The sequence below is a fragment of the Callithrix jacchus genome, chromosome 15 (genome assembly GCF_049354715.1).
Source record: "Callithrix jacchus isolate 240 chromosome 15, calJac240_pri, whole genome shotgun sequence".
In the NCBI taxonomy this organism is placed as follows: Eukaryota; Metazoa; Chordata; class Mammalia; order Primates; family Cebidae; genus Callithrix; species Callithrix jacchus.
The window spans coordinates 89,418,581-89,436,911 of NC_133516.1; the positions used below are offsets into that span (position 1 = coordinate 89,418,581).

Sequence of the window (18,331 nt, forward strand, 5' to 3'; positions counted from 1 at the left end):
GGATGGGATGCGGGGTCTGGCGGTTTTCATCTCAGATATCCGCAACTGTGAGTGGCGGGGGCGGGGCGAAGCAGGGGCTGCAGGCAGAGACCGTCTGCGAGCGGGGGCCTCGAGGAGAGGGTGCAGGCGGGCCCGGCGTCTGGGAGTGCAGGCTGGGATGCCGGGGGAGCCTGCGGTCTGGGGGTGCGGGCGGCGCTCGGGATCTGGGGGTTCCAGGTCTCGGGGTGCGGGCCAGGGTGCGGGGCGGGGCTCTTGGTCTGAGGGTGCAGGCGGCGCTCGGAGTCTTGGGGTGTCGAGTCTGGGGATGCAGGCCAGGGTGCGGGGCGGGGCCCTGGGTCTGGGGGTGCGGGGTGGGATCCAGGGTCTGGGGGTGCGAGGCCTGGGGGTTCAGGGCACGGTTCTTCATCCACATGCGCACTCCCGGTCGCTGGGCTGCGCGGTGGCTGCGGCACCACCGAGGGGGTTCCCGGGCCCAGACGCCCCTCTCCAGCATGATGTCACCTCGGTCTTTCTGGTAGTGGAGCATTTAACCCAACCTTTCCCAAAACGGCGTGGGTTTTAGCTTTGGGAGCAGAAATCTGGAAATCGGCCTCTTCCCAGGAAACAGCCTTGTGACCTGGGTTCTGGCCGCTTATTATCTCCTGGCTAGATCTCACCTACGACGATTAAAATGACTCATTCCCGGAGGGAATCGGAACAGGAGCCATTGTTGGGGTGTGGGTTGGCTGCTGCTGGCTGCTCCAGTCAGGGACCTCGTTCTCAGCCATATGTCTGTCCCCTTGGGGTGGAACCGAACCGTGAAACAGGCTAGCCAAGAAGGCTTGAATTGTTAAGAGGACTTGGAAGGGAGGGGGTGCAGGGTGCAGGGTGGGCTTCCGGTCCACCAATGAATTTGACTTCTGTGTGCAGAACCTCCTCTTGGCTTTCGGAGGCTGCCCCCTATATTTAATTTGAGGGAGGAAAAAAGCTAATTTCCTGTCTGATGTGTTGATTTTTTTCCTTGTTATCTGCCATATAGTTGACTTAATGATTTTCTTTTTCTTTTTTTTTTTTTTGAAACAGGGTCTTGCTCTGGCGCCCAGCCTGGAGTGCAGTAATGCCATCACAGTGCACTCAACCTCCCCAGCTCAAGTGATCCTACCACCTCAGTCTCCCTAGTGGCTGGGACTATAAGCGTGCACCACCATCATGCCTGGCTAATGATCGTGTTTTTTGTAGAGTTGGGGTCTCGCTATGTTGCCCAGGCTGGTCTTAAACTCCTGAGCTCAAGTGATCCTTGAGCTTGATCCTGCCTTGGCCACCCAAAGTGCTGGGGTTACAGGCACCTGCCACCACACCCAGCTAATTTTGTATTTTTGTAGAGACAGGGTTTCTCCATGTTGGTCAGGCTGGTCTTGAACTCCCGACCTCAGGTGATCCACCTGCCTTGGCCTCCCAAAGTGCTGGGATTACAGGTGTGAGCCACTGTGCTGGCACAAATCAATATTTCCTGAACTGTTTGCATTTTCAGACTGAATAGGTATCGTTTATTTAAATATTTGTGGGAGAACGTCTTTATGTACTGAAGTCTTCTTTCAAGAAGTGTGAGTGACTGAATCCCTAGTGCTTGTGCTGGCACAGTAACAGGCTGTCTGGTGCTTTGGGGAGGACCCCTTATTACCTGGGGTCTGAATCTGTTCTCAGTGAGACCAGGAGGAGCAGGGAGGGAGGACTCATGTGCTGGGCCTGGTGGCCTCATCCAGACAGTGGTTCAGTGACTGCCAGGACCACTTTCCAAAAAGGAGAATGGGAAAGGACTTCTTCAGCTGCTTTTTTTCTGCGGTCTCACACTTCTGGATTGTAAAGATTTAAATCAGTCTAAAGGTGGTGTCTCCTACTGCAGTGAACTTGGAATGATTAGATCAGAGGCACGAGTGCAGGCCACAGTGGAGGCCAGGCCAGGAGAGGGCAGCACGCCTGGTGACATGTGCAGCCCCATACTTGACCTGTGTCTGAGCACCGCCCTCTGGCTCTTCACGCTGGCGGGATCTCGGCTGAGCATAACTGAGTTTCCCAGTGTTTAAGGAGAAGCTGGAGAAAGAAAACCTACACGGTTGGTCTCTCCAAGTAGGCTGAAGTGGCCATGGGCTGCTGGCATGTTGCTGGTTGGCTTCAGGTTTTTTTTGGAAGATGAGTTAACTTGAGCATTTAGCTTCAAGTGTTTTAACTGTCTGTTGTGTGTGTGCATTTTCTTTCAGGGTGTGGTAACTGCAGCCACAAGTCTGATCACCACTCTAGCACAGAGAACCAGAAGAGTTTAAAACCTCCGTGTCTCTGGCTGTCTCTACGCTAAGCAGAGTAAGTCTGTTTGTGGGGGAGCAGAAGTTAGGGTGTGTTTTGTCTCATTTATTTATTAGCTTACTTTTAGAATGCAAGGCATGTGGTCAGTTTGTAAATTCAGGGGTGAAAACCCACTTGGCTTCTCTTTCAACCTTCTTCTTAATTTGGAGCTGTCCCATCTGTATGGAAGCCCAGTTCCGTATTCCTGTCGTGTGAGCAGGCACCCAGTACCACTTGGGTGGAGGGGTGGCACCCAGGGCCCGTGTCCTCCATGGGGAGGCACTGCTGGCTCTGCCTTTGGACCCACAGGCTGGTGTGTGCGCTAACGCCTGCTGTTCAGCCTTGTGTTTTGAGTTTTATGTAGGTGGATGTGCAGCACACATTCTTTTGTTTTGTTCAACATGGTGAAGTGTTTGTTTTGTGTGCAGCTGTTACATGTTCATTTTTGATGCTGCATAGAATTGGTTGTGTGAACTGACCCCTGCAGTTGACCTCCTGTCCTCTTGAACACTTAGGTCCTTGCTCTCTGGGGCTGCTGTGGTCCCTCTAGCGTGAGCAGTCTTGGATGTCCCTTGGTTTCCACTTACATGAGATGCTGTGGGTGTCTGTTGAGATGTGGCATGGCTCAGTTAGGGGCTGCAGCTCCTGAACCTGAGGAGACAGGTGGTGCCAGACCAGCTTCCCCCGTGGTCTACCCAGCCTTCCCAGAAGCAGGAGGCGTGGGCATGGCATGTGCTGGTGTTAGCCCCTTGGGGGTTTTGTTTTGTTTTGTTTTGAGATAGCATCTCACTCTGACGCCCAGGCTAGAGTGTAGTGGTGCAGCCTCGGCCTCCCGGGTTCAAGAGATTCTTCTGCCTCAGCCTCTTGAGTAGCTGAGATTATAGGCTGCACCATTATGCCCAGCTAATTTTTGTATTTTTAGTAGAGATGAGGTTTCACCATGTTGGCCAGGCTGGCCTCAAACTCCTGTCCTCAAGCAGTCCGCCTGTCTCGGCTTCCCAGACTGCTAGGATTGCAGGCATCACCATGGCAATCAGCTTCTTTGTGATTTAAATCTACATTTTCCTGATTATCAGTGAGGTTGAGAAACCGCGTGTTGATTGGCTGTTTGGGTATCTTGTTTTGTGAAGGGCCTGAGACTCTTACCAATTTTTACCCTGGGTTGTCCTTTTTTTGTGTCGAGTATTTCACCATTAGGTATGATGTCTGCTCTAGAATTTTTTGTTGTTGGCCCTCTTGATCACATTAAAGAAGTTCCTTTCTCTAGTTTGCCAAACAGTTCTTATCATTAACTGGTAAAACTGTTTGAATTTGGAGTTTTCTTTGTGGGAAACTTTCTGATTATGAATTCAGTTTATTTTATAAGTTGAGAAATGTGCATATTTTCTTCTTCTTTTTCTCTTTTTTTGAGTCAGCGTCTTGCTCTGCCAGCCTGGAGTGCAGTAGCAGTCTTGGCTTACTTCAGCCTCCACCTGGGTTCGAGTGACTCCTGCCTCAGCCTCCCAAGTAGATGGGATTACAGGCACCCACCCCCCCACCCCCCACCATGTCCAGCTAATTTTTATATTTTTAGTAGAGACAAGGTTTCGCCATGTTGGCCAGGCTGGGTCTTGGACTCCTGACCTCTGGTGATCCACCTGCCTCGGCTTCCCGAAGTGCTGCTCCAGCCTCCTTTCCTTTAGGTTAATTTGTTAGTCGCTTTTTAAACCCTTGAGATGAGTTTTTGTTGCTCTGCTCTTTATGTTTGTTTCAAATCTGTATGTTTAAGGCTATAAATTTTTCTGTGAGCCTGGCTTTAGCTGCATACATGTTTGAGAGACAGCTTATACTGGCCGTGTCTCTGTCACATAAGTGGTGTGATTCTTGCCTTTTCTGCTTTGCATTTGTGCCTTTCAGCCCTCTCTTTGACAGACAGCCTAGAGCTCACTTCCCTGCAGCAGGTGTCTGTGACCCACATCTGGGATGGCATCTTGCAGCTTAGGGCAGGAGTCAGGGTGAACTTTTCTGGATAGGTTCACCTAAAGCCTAAGTGTCACACATGAGCTTTGTAGGAAGGGAGGAACTACCCTGACCTCCTGGAAACAGGAGTCACCGGGCTGTCAGTGGAAATGGATGGAGGCTGTAGTGATATTCGTTTCTTCAAGAGGTTGTTGGAGGATCTGCCAAGCCAAGGGCCACGTTGGAGAGAGAGATGGGATGTGAGTGAGGCAGGCAGATGCCTCCTCGAGCTCAGCGCCTGGGCGGCCTATGGGGGACCATGGGGCTGTGGGGTTGGGTCAGGGTGCTGGCTTCTTGGGGGTATACTTATTCCTTCTGAGGAGCCTAGCGCACTCTCTGTGTTGAGTTTCTTTTTTTTCTTTTTGAGATGGAATATCAGTTGGTCGCCAGGCTCCAGGCTGGAGTGCAGTGGCATGATCTCAGCTCAATGCAACCTCTGCCTCCTGGGTTCAAGCAATTCTCCTGCCTCAGCCTCCCGAGTAGCTGGGACTACAGGTGTGCACCACCACACCCAGCTAATTTTTGTATTTATAGTAGAGACGAGGTTTCACCATGTTAGCCAGGATGGTCTCGATCCTTTGACCTGGTGATCCGCCCACCTCGGCCTCCCAAAGAGCTGGGATTATAGGCGTGAGGCACCGTACCCGGCCCGAGTTTCATTCATGTTCCAGTCCACAAAGGAAACACTGGAGTTTCAAATCCAGGTGCTGTGGTATCTTGTACTGAGTGTGGGCTGCCATTCAGCTGGGTGGCATGTGTACCACCTCTCACAGCGACCCCAAGGGGTCCCAAGCAGTGTCAGACACTCTTGGCATGTGAAACAAAACTGTTTTTCCAGCTCAGGCCTGATCGGAGGAGTGAGTGTGGCTTTTCTTTGGGTCCTCACAGTGGGGACTCTTGCCGGGCAGCCGGGCATGGTGTCTTATTGCCTGTGCTCTTACAGATCATGACGTCCGCATCAACAGATCTTTAGGATTGCACTTACTATTTTGTCCCAGCTCCCTGCTGTCTGTCAAACTGCTGAGGCTGCCACAGTGCTACCCACCCCCAGGTAATGCGCAGGCCGAGGCTCCTGAAGCTGCACCAACTGATTCCCTGTCTCAGATTCAAGTGGTTGGTTGATGACTTTAAGAGGTGTGTAACTGGCCCCATGTCCAGATTCGTGGGCCTTGCTCCTGGTGCTGCCGTGCGCCCTGACTTTCGTAGAGTTATTGCAGAGCCTACACTTTTGTTAGGGTTTGCGTCTCTTTGTGCTTTTATAGTATCAGATTTGTGTAGAAGGTTTTCTTTCTTTCTTTCTTTTTTACTTTTTTGAGATAGAGTGTCCCAGGCTGGCGTGCAGTGGCGTGATCTCAGTTCACTGCAACCTTTGCCTCCTGGGTTCAAGTGATTCTACCACCTCAGCCTGCTGAGTAGCTGAGATCACAGGCATCTGCCATCATGCCTGGCTAATTTTTGCATTTTTGTAGAAATGGGGTTTCACCATGTTGGCCAGTCTGTTCTTGAATTCCTGACCTCAGGTGATCTGGCCACCTCAGCCTCCCAAAGTGCTGGGATTATAGGTGTGAGCCACAGCGCCCAGCCTTTGTCAGTTTTGTAAATGCTCCCAGCTGGGTACACAAATGTGAGTATTAAAAATGCTCTCACAATACATGGGTGTAGCAGGAGGGTAGGGAGGGGTGGGCTGCAAGCCACGGGAGCCTGATGAGCACTGTTCTATCTTGCCCAGAAGACCCAGCAGTTCGAGGCCACCTGACGGAGTGCCTGGAGACCATCCTGAACAAAGCTCAAGAACCGCCCAAGTTGAAGAAGGTCCAGCACTCCAATGCCAAGAATGCTGTGCTCTTTGAAGCCATCAGCTTAATCATTCACCACGACAGGTAGGTCGGCCGTCTGAGGAGACACCTTCACCTTGTGCACGTGCACGTGCTCCTTCTTACTGGCATGAGACTGGGCAGATCACGCCTAGTTAGTTTATCCACGGGCCTCCCTTTCATCCTGCCCATGTGATCCCTGCTGGACCCTTTTTTTCTTTCTCTGCAACCGGCCCCTCCTGCTCTGAGCTCACCATGGATTGCTTAGCTTACTGTGGCCTCATCTTCGACAGGCCTTCTCCTCCTTCCCTGAGCGTCCCCACTCCTGATGGGCCTCTCATGTGATGGAACAGAGAGGAGACAGGGAGGGTGGGAGGTGTGTACACACGTGTCCTGTGGCTTTGCTGGGCATGAAGCTGCACTTGGTGGGTCCAAGGTGCCAGGGCAGTGCTGGAGACAGCCCTGCCCATCCACACGGAGCAGAGGCACAGGGCGGGTGGCCGCAGTGCAAGCTGGAGGGTCTGCCTCCTCTATCCCCATGCCTTTTCTGTTCAGCTCCTGCAATGCAGTACTTCTGGTCTGGCGTGGGTCTGGCATGTGGTGCCATGCTTTAGGGTCTTGTGAGAATGAGATGGCAGCTCCCAGCAGGCTCCCGATAACCAGGGAACATGCCAGGCTGTGGGCAGAGGCTCTCTACAGCTAGTGGGTACCACCCATCAGCTACTGTAGCATTTTTACAAATGTAGTTTCCCATGACAAAAATGTAGTTTGAGAGTCATGCTTCAGAATTGGGGGCTGTTAAAACTGAAATTTCCCATTTTAGAGAAAGCTCTGTTGTCACACGAGGAGAAGCCACATCCTGAGGAGACAGTAGAGTCAGAGTGGCAGCTGCTCTCCCCGCCTCCTCAGCCTTCTCCCTGCCCTGGGCTGGTGCCTCTGGCTGACAGGCCATTGCGGGTCACAGCTTGACCGGCCTCCCACAGGCCTGACGCAGATTGAGGCTCAGGAAGTGCTGGGAAGGCTCCGGCGGACACACGGGCTGCAACTCTCACTGTGGGGAGGCACAGAATGGATGCAACACAGATGTCAGTGGTAGGGGTCGGGTATCCGCATTTGGGGAAGCCCCCGGATTCCCACCTGAGCAGCACGGTGGTGGGGAGTGTGGTGTGACTTTGCTGTCTGCCATCTGGACCCGTCAGGGAATGTGGGTTCTGTCCAGTTTGTGTCGCGTGTGTTGAGGAAACCGCCTCCACTTCCCCTCCCTCCACACAGTGAACAGAACCTGCTCATCCACGCCTGCAACCAGCTGGGCCAGTTCCTGCAGCACCGGGAGACCAACCTGTGCTACCTGGCCCTGGAGAGCATGTGCACGCTGGCCAGCTCGGAGTTCTCCCACGAGGCCATCAAGACGCACATCGAGAGATCAATGCCCTGAAGGCAAGTTCCTGTCCTCGGGGTCTGCTCACTCCCTCTGCAGGTGCCATGGGTCTTCCTGTGAAGGCTGGGGGCACAGTGCTTCCTGGCTCCCCGCAGAGATGGAGGTGGTGTTGGTGCTGCTGGCCTCCACCTGACACCTGCTCTCAGGAGGGCACACCACTGTTCAGGGCCACGCTGCCTCCTGGCTAGGCTGAGCATAGCTTCCACGGCAGCCCTTTCCCTGCTGTGGGCAGGCCCCCATGTGCTGTCCTGCAAAAAGTAGAAATGGTTCTTCTTCGTAGAAAGATTAAATTTTTTTACCTTATCTCCAAGAAAACTCCCCTTTTGCAAAGGAAACTCACTTTCCTCGAGGATTAAAATTTCAGAGTTGGAAGAGCCCAGTTGAGGTTGTCTGTTGCCAGCCTTTGTGAGTCTCCAGAGCGGCCCCCGAGGGTTTACTCCATGTGAGGTCGCCTGAGGTGTGTCCACCACATTCCCCATCTGAGCCAGCCTTGGGCTGTGGCAGGGCTGCCCCCACTGCCCCGTGTGTCTGCGTGCAGCTCACGGGCGTCCCAGGTGGCATACAAGGGCTCGTGGTGGCATTTGGTCTGAATTCTTCTTGGCCTTGGTTGGTGTGTGTTTTAGTTTTACTTCACTCCCTGTTGTCAGAAAGGCCGACACTCATTTGCACACGGCCAACACTAGGGCTGCTGGTGGCCACTCCCCTGTCCTTTGCTGGTAGCAGAGCTGTGCATGCCTCAGTCTTTCTCATGCTGTAGATCCTATGGGGGGCTCGTCAGCTCAGGCTCCGGGGTGGGGTTTGAGAACCTGGAACAGCTCCATGGCAGTGCCAGAGGCAGTGGGGTCTTTGGCCGCACGGAGGGGAGGCCTTGATGGCCCGCACCAGGCAGTGTGCTCGGTCCTAGTGAAGCTGGCTTGTGCGGAGGGAGGAGTCAGCGAGGGCACTGGGCTCGATTCTGGGCTGTCCAGACCCACGCACCTCAGTGCAGGGAGTGGGAGGGGCTGGTGTGTTGGGGAGGGAGGACTGTGCGTGGCTGGAGCCTGTTGTACTCCCTGGACCTGGATGTGTGTCTGAGAGAAGCTCAGAGTGGGCATTGAGACGCGGTGCCAGGCCTGTCCCCCAGCCTGGGCCTTGCTCCTGTGGCCTCTTACTCTGTGCCTTGTTCCCCAGACTGAGCGGGACGTGAGCATGCAGCAGCGGGCCGTGGACCTCCTCTACACCATGTGCGACTGCAGCAATGCCCCACAGAACATGGCCGAGTTGCTGAGCTATCTGGAGATAGCCAACTACTCCATTCGAGAAGAAATTGTGAGTTCTGGTCCTCTGAGTCCTCTCCTGCCACAGACACGAATCTCACTGCAGGATTTCCTTAGTGCTCTGTGATTCTGTCCAGCAAGGCTTGGCTGAGAACCCGTGAGATGCTGGCTACAGGCTCCTCTGCCTCTGTGTTTTAGTTCACATTTTCAAGCTGGGTGTGGTCCCAGCTTACAGAGGCTGACGCAGGAGGATCACCTGAGGCCAGGAGGTTGAGGCTTCAGTGAGCTGAGATCATGTCACTGCACTCCAGGCTGGGCAACACAGTGAGACCCTGTCTTTAAAAAATTAGCATTTTTGGTGGAGTCATTTCGTCATGAAGGTAACTAAAATGCTGCCCCGTGCGGCTTATCTGTCCTGCCTGTCCTTTTCAGTGGTGGCACTGCAGCCCTGGGTCTGAGTGAGGCTGCAGTGCCTATGCTGGGGTTGCACAAGTCTAGACTTCTCTGAGCAGAATTCTTCTTAACTGTGTTGCATTCGAGCCCCTGAATTAATCCTTCGTGGCTTGGCTTTTGTGTGTGTGTCTCTTGATCTTTGGAGGGATGTGATCTAGGCCATAGCTTAGTTTCCCATGTTGTTTTTATCACAGAGTAGGTGTGCACACCTGCCAGATGGCTGAAGGCTGAGCATGACTGAAAACCTGAGGGCAGAAACCCTTGTGGAGGCCACATGGTCAGCAGAGAAGAGGGCCTGAGGCCTCCGCCATGCTCACAGGCCTCTCAGGCTCACTGTGTCTGGATGGTGGGGTTTAACGGGGACCCTTGTGTCCTCGTGGGAGGCTGGCTGCTGTGGTTGAGGCTGAGACAGCGCCTCCATTGTATAGGAAGCGCTTTGTTATTTTTGTTTTTGGGCAAAGTGCAGCTTGAGGCCTCCGTGGGAGCTTTGCCAAGAGTCAGGGTTGGAGCTGGTGGCAGGTGACAGGGTTGCCCTGGGAAGGTGTGCGTGGTCATGCCCAGGTGAGAGACTCTTAGGTTTTCAGGGATCTTTGAGTGAACAGAAGGGCCCAGGTGCCGAGGGTGAAATGACCACAGACTGAGCTTCAGTGAGGTGCTGCACCTACAGAGAGCAGGGACCAGGAGGTGGCTCTCCCGCTGCACTGTCCCCCTCCAGGACAGTGAGCCTGGGAGGGTGAGGGGGACGGGATGGGGTGGTCTGACTCCTGGCAGGAGGCCCCAAGGGCAGGCCCCATGGGGTGGGTTTGGTGTATGGCAGGGCTGAGCGGGTCCTGTTTGTGGAGTGGCTAGGCAGGTGCTTGTTGACTATGGCCAGAGGTCCCTCTCTGAGCTGGCTGGGGCAGTGTGGCCTTGTCTCAACACCTGTGGTGGGGTGGGGCTGCCTCTGGGGACGGCTGTCACAGGAGCCTCATTCCTGATCATCCTGAGTGTTCTGAGCAGACAGAAGCAGTGTGCATCTGGAGTGCTATTGTGCAGAGTTTGAAGTCCCAGGCATTCGTCAGCCCAGCGTCTGCTCTTGCCCCTCTATGCAATGAGGGGCAATCCTGAGCTGGCTCCTGCTGTGGGGAGTAAGACACGTGCGGTGAGTGACTTCAGCTGCTCCTGCCGTGAGGAGTAAGACAGGTGTGATGAGCAGTGACCTCACTGCTCCTGCTGTGGGGAGTAACAGGTGCTGCGTTTCAGCCTGAGTGGTGCTCCCCACACCCCATTTCTACAGCCAGGCATGGCAGAGCGTGTTCTCTGTGGCTGTGCTAGGTGCTGGGTGTCCACACCGGACCTGGCCCACTTCTCCTACTCTGCACCTTCTCATCTGTGGAGGGGCATGGATTAAGAGCAGGGCTGAGAGTCGCTGTGCTGTAGGTGGGATGGCTGGATGAAGTGCCCCATGTTCCAGGGCCTCAGGGGGCATTACACACTGGGGGTGCTGTGTGGACTTCTGCAGGAGGTGGGAGTGGCCTGGTCTGGAGAGGATGATGTTGCAGGTGCCACTGAGAGGGCAGAGCAGCAGTTTGTGGAGGGGTGGTGGGTGGCTCAGCTGAGGGTGGGGAGCAGGGCATGTGAGACGGGTAGAGGGGTACGTGGGACCCTGCCAGTGAGGCATGAGGGCCCTTGTGCACAGCCCCAGGCTGAGGCAGGGCTCAGAGGCAAGCATTTTGGAATGATGCTCTGAAAGTATCATGGAGTTCGGGGTCCAGGCTCCAGGGAGGGACTCTGGGGAGGCACAGTCTTAGTATCTGAGAGGCCAGCAGCAGGGCATGGGGGGCAGCAGGGCGTGGGAGGGGGTGGCAGGGCATGGGGAGGGGGCGGCAGGGCATTTGGGGGGTGTCCTTGGGAGGTATGTGGTGTTGATGCCTGCCAGCATTGGTGTTGGCAGCTGGATGGGGTTGGTGTAAGGTGAGGTGACTTTGGGAAGATTAATTTGGTGTTTGACAGCCTGGCAGAGCTCCATGCGTGTGGCTGCCACTTGGGTATGGGCTGGACAGGCGCCTCCAGGTGCCTGGGGTAAAGGAGTGGTGAGTCTCCTGTGAGAGTGAGCCAGAGACGGGCAGAAGGGGTACCCCCAGGTGAGACTCACAGGAAAGATTGGCTGGAGCAGGAGGAAACCATCAGAGAAGCGGCTGCCAGGACCCCAGGGTGGCACGGTCAGAGGGCGCTGCGGCCAGGTGCTGGGGCTTCAGGAGAGAAGGGCCCAGGTGGGAGATGGCCTGGCTGCAGTCGTGGCTGCCTGTGCACTGGGCTCCGCCTTTTCCTGGGATTCAGGCTGGCTTAACTTGCTTAAGTCAGGGAATGTTAAACTTTCTGGGTTCCTGGCGTTTTTTTGAGAATCTAGTGCAGCTCCTTGTGTGTCCCCAACTTTTGTAGACATATAGGTGCTTCTGAAACCCTCACTTTGATGTTGGGTGATAGTTTGGTTTTGGGATTGCCATGGCCTGCAGGTGTCCACCCTCAGCCACCGATCCCCTGCAGGTGCTGAAGGTCGCCATCCTGGCCAAGAAGTACGTGGTGGACTACACCTGGTACATGGACACCATCTTGAACTTGCTCCGAATCGCTGGCAATTATGTGAGTGAAGAGGTGTGGTACCAAGTCATTCAGATCGTCATCAACTGGGATGACGTGCAGGGCTACGCGGCCAAGACCTTAGGCCCACAGGACTGCCAGGAAGGATTGGGGTAGGGGGAGTCATGGAAGATGAATAGTGGTCCCAGCCGGCCTGGGTGAAGGTACCGGGGGCTGTGGCTGACCCCTCATGCCCCTCAGCTCTTCCCTGAGGCTCTGGCTCCTCTGCTGCTGGTGTCCCTGGCTGAATCCCAGTTTCTTCTCACCCTGATTTTCAAACTGTCGCTCTCTGGGGCCACCTGAGAAAGCTGGCCTCTGTGTGTGTGAGAGCATGCCGTGCCTGCAGGGTGGGGTGTGCCTGTCCATGGAGAGAATTAGGCCACCAGGGTGGTGTGCCGTGAGGCCACTAGCAGAACCTACCCAGCTGCAGCCTGTTCAGGATGCTGCAGCTCCCTCCAGGGCAGGCCAGTGCGTGGCAGCCTCTGGCTCCTTGCTGCTGACACAGGACCTGAGGGTGCTGCAGGAAGGCGGGGGTGGGGGGCTGGGGGAGCGGGGGGTGGGCTCAGACTGGGGTTTTCAGGAAGTTGAGGGCTGCTGCTGGCACGGGGTGCAGCCTGCCTCGTCTTCACTCTGGCCACGTGGCTGCCATGCCCCTCTTTGTGTTTGTGGCTTCGCAGGCTCTTCAGGTTCCCGCGTGCCACGAGAACCTGGTCAAAGTGGGTGGCTATATCCTGGGGGAGTTTGGAAACCTGATAGCCGGCAACCCGAGATCCAGGTGGGGGGCCCTGTGCACGTTGGGGTTGTGTGCGCTCCAGTGGGCCAGGATGGCTGGTGTCCTTGCTTGTCACTGGAACAGCCCCGAGGCACAAGCTGGCTTTGTTGTGAGGCCCTGCAGAGCTGCTCCTGCTCCAGGCGCTGTCATTTTGTTTTCCTTCAGGGGACAGAAAAAGCAGGGATTTTAGTGGGAAATAGAGAGACGGGGTCTGCGGCTGACCTTGTGAATGGGCATCTTGCAGTGGGCTCTGGAGCTGGAAGAGGGGGTATCACCAGCAGCCTGTCGTACAGGCGAGGGTGTCTGGTGGCCATCCCTGTCTGCGGGGTCATGCTGGAGGCCTGCGGGGTTGATGGGTTCCCTGCTGTACTCTCCCTGCCCACAGCCCACTGATCCAGTTCAACCTGCTGCACTCCAAGTTCCACCTGTGCCACATCCCCACCCGCACACTGCTCCTGTCCACCTACATCAAGTTCATGAACCTCTTTCTGGAGGTGAAGCCCACCATCCAGGATGTGCTGCACAGTGACCAGCTGGCAGAACGCAGACGTGGAGCTGCAGCAGCGCGCCATGGAGTACCTGTGGCTTAGCACCATGGCCAGCACCGACATCCTGGTAGGAGTCCCCACCCTGTGCTCACGTGACCCGGGTCAGGAGTTGGCAGTTGGGGCTCTGCTCAAGCTCACTCTGTCTTCCCAAGGCAACTGTGCTGGAGGAGATGCCTCCATTCCCGGAGTGGGAGTCCTCCATCCTGGCCAAGCTCAAGAAGGGCCCCAGCACCGTGACAGACCTGGATGACACCAATCGGGAGAGGAGTGTTGATGTGAACAGGGGCCCCGAGCCTATCCCGGCCAGCACCAGCACTGTGGTGAGTCCCTCCTCTATGGTGCACCCAGACCTGTCAGGGCCTCTCCCCCAAGACTTGGCACCAGCAGGGCATTAGCCTGTCAGGGAGCAGCGTGTACTGAGAACCCAGGCATCAGCTGTGGCTCTGGACACCCACGATGGCCTGTACCGGGGGCCACTGTCTCTGCTAGGTGAGGCGAGTTCTCCAGACCAGTGTCTTGAGTCCAGCTCAGCTCCCACATCCTCTGTGGTGACTTGTTTTATGGGATTAGCTGCCCCTCTCCTGCAGGACTGCCTCACCCAGGCGGCTGTTGACACGTGCTTTGTTGATTTAGGGCAGACCTGTCTTGCTCTGTTCTTGGAGGTTTTCTGTAGTGAGTTCGGTTAGGTCTGGTTTTCCTTGTATGTGTGATGCAATGAGAGTAATTCTGTAACTGTGAATGTGTCCTGTGGTATTTGTTGGGTGAGAAGTGTCATTTTGAGAGTTGCGTTTTTGCTTGGCTCTGCTTGCTGGCTGTTCCACTCTGTACTGTCAGGGAGGGCTCCTGTTGGGGTCATTGGGGCTGTCTCTGTCCAGTAGAGGAGTTCTGGAGAGAGGGTCTCCTCTCCAGGACGCTGATCCAGTGCTGCCACTCAGTATTGGCAGGGCTTTTGGGGCCAGCTCCCATGGCAGTAGCTGCCCTGGCACTTTGCTGGTTGGGAGGGAGCTCATCTCTGAGTCAGGGACCTGCTTGTGTGCCCTTGCTGACTGCGTGCCCTTGCTGACCACGTGCCCTTGCTGACCATGTGTCCTGCCCCTCCAGCTGGTAGTGCAGGGCCTGCCATGGGGCCCATATCCAGGCCTGACATCTCACCCAACGGCCAGCTCCTGCTCCTCCTTTTTCTCCCCCTCTCCCTCCCCTTCCCCTTCTTTCCCCTTCCCTCTCCTCCTCCTGGCTGAGCCTGATGGTTCTCCTTCCCCCTCCTCTCCCTTTTCCCCCCACAGCGGGTCTCCTCCCTCCCTCCTTCTCCGCCTCTCTCTCCTTCCCCTCTCGGCTAAGCCTGACATGGGTTAAGGGTTTGCCCTCCCCCCAGCACCTCATGCCCTGTTTGCAGCCCCTATCCCCTGTGTCCTCTCTCTGTTGGTCACGGCACCCTGCTGTGCCTGCCCTACGGAGGCTTGACTTGCCTGTGAGCTGATCCTGGAGTGCATGATAAACATGGCTGTTTCTGCCCAGGTAGGCGTCTTCCCTTCACGCCTGAGCACCTTCATGCTCGTGTTTCTCACATGCTCTGTAGAGCTGGTGACCTGCTTTTGGCCCTGTCTGGTAGCATGTCAGTAGCCACTCTGTCACTCCTCTGATCCTTCTCTCCTCCTCCTTCAGGCTTCTTGACCTGGGTTTCTGGAGACAGTGCTTGTGGAGATTTGTCTTTGAGCTACCGGAACAGGGCCCTTTCTGTGGGCACTGGACCCTTTCTGTGGACACTGGGCCCTTCCTGTGGGTGCTGGGCCAGCAGTGGCTCTGCCTTGCAGAGAGGAGGACGTGGCCCCAGTTGGGTGAGGAGGCAAGGGCAGGAAGACATGACCCAGGGGAGGCGGCTTTCCACAAGGGCACTGGAAGCCTTCCGAGGAATCCTGCGATGGCCTGTTGGAGGCTGGGAAGGCACCAGGGGCTCTTGCTCTTCTCCAGCTGCTTTGACTTGAAGAGGAGCTCGCTGAGGGAGCAGAAGGGGGCTCAGGGTTGTCATCTCTCTCTGTGGTTCTTGTTAATATGTCTTTTTCACGTGGTTCTTAAGTGAGGTGTACCCATATCCTATGCCTTAGATCACACCCAGGTTTGCCCAGCTAGGCTCTGGGTGGACTTTGGAGGTGCCTGGCCTGGACTGTGTGGCTTAGGGATCAGATGGAAGCTTCTAGACTGTGGGAGTGAGTAGCATGCTGCCCTCTGCAAAGGATGAAGGCCAGCATTTCTGTAAGGTGCCTTCTTGGAGGGCACCCTTCGGGGCTCATTCTGTGGATTTTCTGAGTGTGGCTTCCCTCCTGCTGGTCAGCGGTGCCTGGCAGGTGGGCTCCTTAGGGAGTGTCTGTGACGGAGGCAGTGGCCTCCATTGTGACTGAGAGCTGTGGCGTGTGGGCTTTGGTCCTATCCTGTGCTTTAAGTCTATCCCCACTGCTCATGGGGAGACCCTACTGGGCTGGGGGTGAGGAAGGAGGGAAGGACAGAGGTGGGGTCACTCTTGGCACATTCTCCTGCTTGGGGTCTTCTGCATAGGTCATGAAGGGGCTATTTCAGGGTGGTATCGACACACGTGCCTTTCCCATGAGAGGCAGTGGCTTTATTTTGGTGTCACGTTGGCGAAAATGCCTCTTATTAAAATCATCAATGAGGCCAGAACATTTACTTCTTCTGAGCATCCTTTCTGTCTGCATACAGCTGCTTGGGGCCCCTGGGTGTGCTGGGGAGCTCATGGGTGTGGGGATCAGAGGCTGCTTGGCCTCATGTGCTGGAGTCCGGGACTTTTGTAGGCAGAACCTTCACCCCTCAAGTTGTCCTGCTGTTGGAGGTAAGAGATGAACCAGCATGGCCCAGGAGCCACGTCTGCTCCCTGAGGAGGGTCTCCCAGGCCTGAGGACAAGGGGGAGATGGGGAACCCACAGTGGGTGTCAGGACCCTGTTGTCCTGGGGCCTGCATCTGGCCTTGGTATCACAGTCTGTGATAAAGAATGTTTTGGGTACAAATTCATTTGCTAGGGCAAAGGGCTCTCCTAATTTAGAAAGTGGTTAAAAGCCATAGATGGCTGGGTGTGGCGGCTTATGCCTGTAATCCCAGCACTTTGGGAGGCTGAGGTGGGCAGATCACCTGAGGTCAGCAGTTTGAGATCAGCCTGGCCAACATGTTGGAACCCTGTCTCCACTAAAAATACAAAAATTAGTCTGTAATTCTACCTTCTTTGAGGCTGATGCAGGAGAATCACTTGAACCTGGGAGGTGGAGGTTGCAGTGAGCTGAGACCACTACACTCCAGCCTGGGAGACAGAGCGAGACTCCATCTCAAAGAAACAAAACAAAAAAGAGCCATTATTACTAGTATTTAATTTTTTAAAAATAGAGCTGGGTGCAGCAGCTCACTCCTATATTTCCAGCACTTTGGGCTGAGACAGGAGAATCACTTGAGCCCAGGAGTTTGAGACCAGTCTGGGCAACATGGTGAAATCCCATCTCTCCTAAAAATACAGAAAAATTAATTGGGCATGGTGGCATATGCCTATAATCTCAGCTACTTGGTAGGCTGATGCAGGAGAATCACTTCCCCCTGGGAGGCAGAGGTTACAGTGAGCCAAGATTGCACCATTGCACTCCAGCCTGGGTGACAGAGCAAGACTGCCTAAAAAAAAAAAAAGAAAAAAACAGAGACAGCTTCTTTCTGTGTTGCCCAGGCTCATTTCAAACTCCTGGACTTAAGCAGTCCTCCTGCCTCCACCTCCTGAAGTGCTGGGTTTACAAGTGTGAGTCACTGCACTGGCCAGAAAGTAATTACTTTTTGAAAGTATCTGTTCTGTAGACTTTTAAATGATTAAAATAATAATGATTTAGTCATAACTTAATGATTGAAATGATCCTGCACCCAAATAAGTTATTTACTTTTTCGTTTTCTGGAACTTTCTTACAGGACAGTTGGTAGTGACATGCTAGATCTTATTTCTTAAGCCACGTGTTTCTTTTTTGTGCCTTTTCATGGCAAACTTTTTTTGAGAATGTTTTTTCCTTCAGCCATTGTGAGAAAATGTAGGTCATCTTAGTGAAATGATGGTTCATCTTTGAAGTGCAGTCGCCTTCAGGCTGGGCTTTGGGATCTACTCAGAAGGTGGCTGTTTGCCCTCATGCTCTGGCCACTCACTGGCCTATGTGCCACCTGTCCCAGCCTCCAGGATCTCGGGGATGCCAAGGGGGTGCCGTAGGGGAGGACATGCACACGTGAGCTGTCTGGGGTCAGCCGGGCCAGGGAGGCTCTGTGCTGATGCTCTCATTCCTTCTTTTCCAGTCTACGCCTTCTCCGTTGGCAGACCTGCTGGGTCTGGGGGCCGCCCCCCCGCCAGCCCCTGCGGGCCCCCCACCCTCCTCCGGCAGCAGCGGGACGTGTTCTCAGACTCGGCCTCTGCTGTCAACGCCTCTCGCTCCTGGCTCAGAAGACAGCTTTGCCAGGTAGTCAGGTTTCCTGAGTGCTGCAGACAGGCACGGGGGGTGCTGTGCCCATGACCTCCAGTGTGGCTGAGGGCAGCAGAGTTTACCTCCCAGATCACTGCTTGGGGGATGAGTGGGAGCTGCCGTGTTGTGGGTGTAGTAGGCTTGCTGTGGAACTCCCCCTCAGAACTTGATTTATGGGCTGCAGTGTTCATGAGACAGAGGACATCATTGCCTGTGTCTGGGAACAGGTTGGGGGCACTATCTGGGGCTGCAGTGCTGGTGGTGGAGGATGGGTTAGGGTTACCATAGGGTGCTACACTGCTGGTGGCGGGGGGGGGCGGTGTTTAAAGGCACCATGGGGACTGCACTGAGACAGGTTGGGGAGCTTGCTGGGAGAGCTACACAGGGTTGGACTGCCTGTGGAGGGGGTTAGAGGGTTGGTGGGGGCACTCTTGGGGCAGGATACACTGCCTGAGTTGGGGGGAGGTGGCGAGTGGGTTGGGTGCTCTCAGGGATCCGCACTGGCTGGCAAAGAGTGGGTGAGTGTGCTATTCCAGGCTGCATTGATTATGGCAGGGGCAGGTTGGGTGCACTCTCAGGGACTACCTGAGGTATCCATGGTGGTACTTCCCAAGGTGGAGAGGGAGTTT

General features: G+C 55.1%; 1 pseudogene across 1 annotated transcript; it reads left to right on the top strand.

Annotated features, from left to right (window-relative positions):
- The first annotated feature begins 1,964 nt into the window (after positions 1 to 1,964).
- LOC100391958 (AP-2 complex subunit alpha-2-like) lies at positions 1,965 to 17,703 on the top strand (annotated as a pseudogene). Its single transcript, XR_013527768.1, has 11 exons — positions 1,965 to 2,055; positions 2,185 to 2,337; positions 5,261 to 5,368; positions 6,047 to 6,197; positions 7,404 to 7,572; positions 8,740 to 8,877; positions 11,805 to 11,981; positions 12,569 to 12,672; positions 13,055 to 13,284; positions 13,370 to 13,537; positions 17,539 to 17,703. The product of XR_013527768.1 is annotated as an AP-2 complex subunit alpha-2-like (transcript).
- Positions 17,704 to 18,331: the final 628 nt, after the last annotated feature.